This window comes from Lemur catta, chromosome 23, assembly GCF_020740605.2.
Source record: "Lemur catta isolate mLemCat1 chromosome 23, mLemCat1.pri, whole genome shotgun sequence".
In the NCBI taxonomy this organism is placed as follows: domain Eukaryota; kingdom Metazoa; phylum Chordata; class Mammalia; order Primates; family Lemuridae; genus Lemur; species Lemur catta.
The window spans coordinates 9,090,455-9,097,009 of NC_059150.1; the positions used below are offsets into that span (position 1 = coordinate 9,090,455).

General features: G+C 52.4%; 1 long non-coding RNA gene across 1 annotated transcript; it reads left to right on the forward strand.

Annotated features, from left to right (window-relative positions):
* The first annotated feature begins 2,723 nt into the window (after window positions 1-2,723).
* Window positions 2,724-5,829, forward strand: LOC123626820. The gene is made up of 2 exons (XR_006731029.1): window positions 2,724-3,006; window positions 4,939-5,829. It is a non-coding gene; the product is annotated as an uncharacterized LOC123626820 (long non-coding RNA).
* Window positions 5,830-6,555: the final 726 nt, after the last annotated feature.

The window sequence follows — 6,555 nt, forward strand, 5'->3', positions numbered from 1 at the left end:
GGGGCCTGGGCTTGATTAATAGACTTGGGTGTAGGCCTCTAAATGGACCACGGCTACAGGGGCTGCTGTTCCACGGACATGGCAGGAAGCCCTGTGCCCACGCTCAACCACCCTACCCCGTCCACTGCCCTCTCTGTCCCCAAACTCAGGCAAGCACAGCGCCACCCTGCGAGAGTCTGGACAACGCCTTGCGGAGACCCGGAGCTAGAAACGTCGGGGAAGGGAGGACATCAGGGCTTTTGCCTCCGAGGACAACCGTGGAGCACAGAGCCAGACGGAGGGGCAGGGGACACAAGGCCTCCAGCAGAGCCACCCTGATGCACGTCCCGTGCCCTCTAGACCCTCACGCAAGCCGGTGTGTCCCACCATTCCACAGAGCCTCCTCCTGGTCTGTGGTGAGTGAAAGTGAAGGGAAGAAAAAAAAGAATAATAATAATTTAGGGCAGGTAGTTTTCCTTTGCTGTATCAGCTGGACATACAGTGATTCCATTTTTTGAATAAATTTCGAGGTCAAAGAAGAGCCCTGGAAGGGACAGAGCATGACCAGCGGGACTTACTTCCTGCCCGAGCCACCCCTCCTCCGTCCGCCCCGTGCTGGGGACAGTCCCCTTTCCCGTCCCCGCCAGTCACTCCGCCTCCAGCCCCACCGGCTTCTGGAAAACGGTTCAGCTCCTTCCTCAGGGCTTGATTCACTCCCGGTCCTCCTTTCAGAGTCACCTCAAATGCCACCCTCTGTGGAACCCTCCCCGACTCTCACAGACAGTTCCCTGTGGGGGTGGGGTGGCGGTGCCGGCCTGGGCCTGTGTCCAGTCACGCGACGGCCACCTGGGCCGGGAGCCGCCGTCTCTCCTCACCTGCTGCAGGGGGGACGCTCATGGAGTGAGGGGCTCAGACAGTGAATGAGTGAATGAATGAATGAATGAACGAACGAGTGAAACACAGGAAGGAAGGGAGAGGAGGAGGCGGAGGGAAAGGGTGTTTCCTCCTGGCCGGGGACTTTGCGTCGCTAACTGGGAAAGGGAAGCCCGGGGCCCCCGCCAGGCACACGGGGCCCAGCTGGCGGGAACCCCCGGGCTCCACTGTCGGGGAGGGACCCCTGCACCCAAGAAACTGATCACATGGAATATCTCCCTGCCCTCGCCCGAGGGAATGTATTTCATGGGTCTTTCCCCTTCCCCAATGGAGCCTTTTCCCCCAGGGCCAGCGCAGCACAGTCGGGACAGTCCCCGGCCCGCCAGACCCGGGGACGCGGTGTGCAGGTCTGTTGTGTAGAGCTCTCGACCACTGGTCCTCCATAGACCCAGGTCCGGTAGACTCTCAACCCTATGCTGGCTGTGTGAACTCGACACAGAATCCACCTTTCGAAACCTCTGTTCCCCAGTCTGTTTGGTAAGAAGTTCCGATTAGCTGCTTTCTAAAGTGATTTTGAGCAGGCAGCGTTTAGTTCAAGGGCTGCGGGACGGGACCGCACCAAGATTGGATTGTTTCCTACAGATTGGATTCTTCAGCAACCCTGGAGAGGGAAGGGAGGCATCTACTTTTGCTGCGCACCTGGGGATTTACCTTGGGAACAAATGGAAGTCAGGCCAAGATCCCAGGCAGAATGTGCCACATTTGAGGGGACTTCAACTTCCCTTGCCCTCCAGGTGTGCACTTGGGAGGGAGAAGTGCAGAGAGGGAAGCAGAAAGGGGGAGGGCAGCAGGCAGGGAGGGGCAGGCAGGAGCCTGGATTGAGCAGGTGTGAAGGGGTGGGGTAGAATAACCAAGTGTGCAGACCAACCTCTTTAACATTCCTAAGTTTCTAAGGAGCCTGCCCCTTCCTTCCGCAATTCCTTTTGTCTCTTCCCAACTTCCCCCTCATACAATGTGGTCTTTTCCCCACCCTAGAAATGAAAGGGAAGCAGGTTGCTAAACCTTTTGGATTATAAAAAACACTGGCTTTTCAAAAGCATTGCAGCAAACTCCTTTGTACTAAATGCCAGGATAAGCCACTGGCTGGGCCTCTGCTCTGACCCTCAGGCCTCTTTCTCAGCTCTGCCAGGATAGGCTGGCCGATCTCTTCTGGATTCCTGAAGTGCATTGTGTGGAGATAGGAACCCAGGTCACGGCTAAAAGCTCAAAAGGACATGCGTGCATGCACGCATGTGCACACATGCACAGCCTCCTTGGGCCGAGATAAGATCTGAGCATTCCCCCTCCCCCTTCCCCAGGTCTGTGGGAACCCAGAGCCTTCAGGTGCAAGGCTCAGATGACCTGCAGTGTCTCTCCATCTCTAGTATGACAGAGACCTCACCTCCCTGTCCTAGTGTTTACAGAACAAGAAGACAGTAAAGGTAGCTGTGCAGAAAGCCCTCTCCACTGATGGCCCCAGGGGTGTGGGTTCTGCAAGGTGGGGCCAGCAGCCAGGTCCTCTCTCCATTGGTTGGGCTCAGCAGGTAACCTGAAGCTTTGCTGAGAGGTGCATAAATAAAGAGCTAAACTAGTACCACCTCCTTGAAATGCGCTGAGTCCCTCTTCTTTCGGTCACCCTTGCCTTGGAAAAACCAGTTTCTCTCTCTTTTATTGTCTGTTCCCAACCTCTATTCTAAAAATCCAGCTGAATCCTCAGCTGCACTCTATAAACTCTCTGCTTTCCAGGTACCTTCACGTACCTCTCTTTCAATCCCACTTTCCTCTGCTTTCATAGTCTTTTTTATGAAAGAGAGAAATGGATGATTCAGGACCTGCCCCCACCTTTCCGCAGGAGCCACTTCTGTCCTGCACAGGTCTGCTCGGCTGGCTGTGCTTTTATACAGTAAGTGCTTCTCGTCTCTTGTTCCCTATCGTCAAGCTGAAGGGACAAAAGAACCTCCCAAGACTTGAAATTTCCTTCCTTGCTCTCATGCGCTTAACTCTCTAGCCATCTCTTTGTTCTGCGTTATCTTATGACAAAAGACAGTTTATTATTTTGAATCAAATGCAAAGCTGAGCCCTGCTCTCTGAAGGCACAGACACTCATACTTACAGGTGAGTCTGAAATCTCTGGATTTGGGGGGCTTTGGAAAACCAAAGCTGAGTGGCTTGATCAGGGGTCTCATTGGGCAGGGAGAGAAGAGTGGGAAGAGCCATATTCCCTGGAAGTCAATCATCAACTTCCTCCTATGCTGAAATAGCTCACCTGCTGCCTTTTCACCCAATCCCCAGCCACTTTTGTGTTTTCTTGAGGATTTCCAGCGATCCCAGGCAGTAAATCTCGCTGATAATGGGAATTGGGGTGGTAAGGTGAGTGCCGAGCAGTTAAGTACCAAGATTGCAGCTCTGTCTAGTTGCATGGAGACTTACTCAACTAAAGCAACAGGGGGGTGATGGTTTCTCAGTCCTGGGGTGCAGGGTGCAGCTATAATGGGAAACCCAGGTCCTGGTTCCATTCTTTGGTTCTCATGTTCAAGTTGGTTTTATTAGAAAGACGTTGGGGGCATAGTCCTGAGGGCAGTTGGGGCAGGAGAACAGCACTGGATGAACCTACTCTACCGCCAAGTGCAGGTATGTTTGTTCTCTGACCAGCTCTGACACTGCAGCAGCCAAGGTGACAGCCACTGGGGGATTAAGCTGGCAAAGGCCTGGTGGGCAGAAGAATCTTGAACTCTGGGTCTAGAGTGAGTCAAGTCTCCTGAGACAGGTTCTGGCTTGCGCTTTTTTTGTCTCTGCCTTGTAGTAGCTGCTGTCTGCAGGGCAAGGGGAGAGTGGGACAGGAAGGGCCTGCCTTTTCTGGGCTCTCTGACATCGATGCCCCTTCCCATTGGCAAGTCTTCTACAGACATTGCCCTGTAATGTGCCCACCCTGGAGGGTAAGGACCCTGTATGGGAGTGAGGCTCCCTGCACACTCCAGAGTGAGGAATTGAAGGATCTGGTGGAGCAGACACTTTGGGAGGGTAAGAGTGGGGGAAAGAGAGTCTGGAGGGAGAGGACTTGACCCATTTGCTCTCCGAGTTGAGCCGCAATCTAAAGAGAAGGCAAAGAATCCTGCCATCTCAGCACGGTTTCCTCCCACCATCTCCTGCCATCATTTATTTATCAGAGTCAACAGACTGGGGCCTCTTTCCTCCCTTTGACTGAGAAATGGGTCAAAAGCAGCGCAGGAGGATTATCTAGTCTAGAGGATTCACAAGCAGGGCACATTTCTCTCTCAGTATTGAGAATTGTATTTATAAAGCAGGCTGAGCAGGAGAGCATGGACCAGTCTACTTCTTCCCCTCATTACTCAGATCCCTGCCTCCCAACACGCCCCGTGCTCCCCCTGACAAAGATCTCAGACCAAGAAAGGTGGGGGTCTTCCTCGGCACTAGCTAGAAACCCCTAAACCCATGTTTAAGGGCTTTTGCAGAGAGGCCCGGTGCCCAGGAGGCCGGATGCAGGAGGCGGAGCCACACTGTGAGATACTGCCTCCCTGCATCGGGTCAGAACAAGCCCCAGGAAGAAAGTGTTCCAAACAACAAGGTGGATCTGCCCTAACCCACCCAGTCTGCGTGTTGGTGCTGAGAACAGCCTTTTATGGGGCTTACACTGAACCACAGACATGTCTGAACACAACAGGGAAGAGGCCAGAGCGGCAACTATGCTGATGGGCATTTCTTTGAAGAGAGAGCAGAAAGCTCTCAGGTAGTTTGCATCCTCCCTGTTCAGCTCAATCTCTGAAAGCCATGTTCTCTGCCCTTCTTCCTCCCCACATCCCCCAGCCCTATGCCCAACAGAGGAGTTGCATCATTTACAAGCAGATCTGGATAGGGACGCGGGGCTTTCGGAGATCGGCCTTGCTAGATAAGTCTGTAAGAGCGAGACCAAGGAGTCTCACTCTCCTCTGTCCACTTGCCCCCATGAATGGGCCTGGCTCCAGCCAGGAGCTCTGGTCCTTCCTGGGCTCCTCACCCACCTTCTCCTGATTTCGCACTTGCCAACAGGCTTGCAAAGTGCCGTTCCTGCTCCTTGGACGGTGCCTTTTGGAGAGAAACGCCTGCACCGCTGCATTCTACCACGTTGGTAAGCAAGCTCCGGGTAGCTGGCTTTTCCAGAGCAACTGCAGAATACCTGCCTTCCCACACCTTCTCTAGACAGGAGCAACCACACCGAACACAGTTATGGCACATACAGTGGGATGCAGGCGAAGGGACAGGATGACCTGCATCCCCACTAGGTAATCACAGAGCAAGGTCCCCAGGGACTTGTCTGTGATGGCTGCCTTGAGAGTGAGAAACAGCCAAGCGTCCCCAGCCCTGCAGACCCGTCTCCACCACTCAGCAAGGCAAGGATGTCTTGAAGAGCTGGCTCTCCGCAGCCTCTCTGGATGATGTGGTCCTTCCAGAGGGGTCTGAGTACCCAGGTCCTTGACATCTCCCAAGTCTGTGATTCAAGGATGCTGAAGGCCTTTGGCTGGGCGACAACCCAGTGTGCAGAGGCCGGGGTTGGCATGCATCCCTACCCTCTGAGAAAACGATCCCCAGACGATCCATGTGCTTCTCTTGTCCTTCATTCCACCGGAGTCTGTCTCATACCCAACCAGATTTCAGTGGAGTGAAGTTCAGGAGGCATGGAGCTGACAACGATGGTGCTACTGCAGCAGCAGTGGCAGCAAGAGCAACTCTGACTTAGAAACAGAAACACCCAGGGAGGAACGTGGTCAGTGAAGGAGACATCTGGCGTGCACATCCTCCTGCAGAGGGGACAGGCGATGGGCACATTGGAACAAGCATCACACATGGGAACCACTCTGTCTCGCTTTTCTAAAATCAATGCTATGAAAATGTGCATTTTGTGTAACTTGTAAAAATTAAAATTTACCTGTCTACTGAAAAGCCTCTCTGCCTCTGTGATTCATGCTGTTGGATACCAAGTCCTGACCTTCTAAGCCGCCCTCCCCTTTGGGCTAAAACTGAGACGTGAACTTGAAGAATCCAACACTGGCTTTCTCTCTCCTTGGGGTCCCTGGGCAGGTGGCTGGGACTCTATCTGCAATCACAAGGAACCCTGTTGCCCTCAGACTCCCCACAGAGCAAGCAGGACCTGCAGAATGGGGTAAAAAACTCTATTAAGATTTTTTATATTGTAATAAAATAAATGTAAATAAGATTTAAGTGAAGGCAGATTGCAGATATTTCACATGCTATACAAGATATAGCTCATACTATGGGTGTAAATTCTGCAAAGGTTAATGCAGTTAAACATATTTGACACGTAAAAATGTCAGATCCAGCATTAATCATTCACCAATTGTAATTGCCTTTATACGGGTCTCTTCTCCCCCAAGACATATGCTTAAAACACCAGGCTCAGAAATCTGGGAGGAAAAAAAACAAATAATACTTCTCAGCCGTCAGGGTCTATGATTTGCTTTGATAGATTTAGCACTGATTTCATTGTCTTGACAATTCTGTGTGTGTGTGTTGTTTTGTTTTTTCGGGTTTTTTTTTTTTTTTTTTATTCCAGGTCTGTCCTTTAGAGAAGGAGAAGGTGTGGAAGAGAAATGGCCCCTGAGTCCAAAGGAAGTCCAGCCCGGTTATGAAGGAGATGCCAAGCCCAAG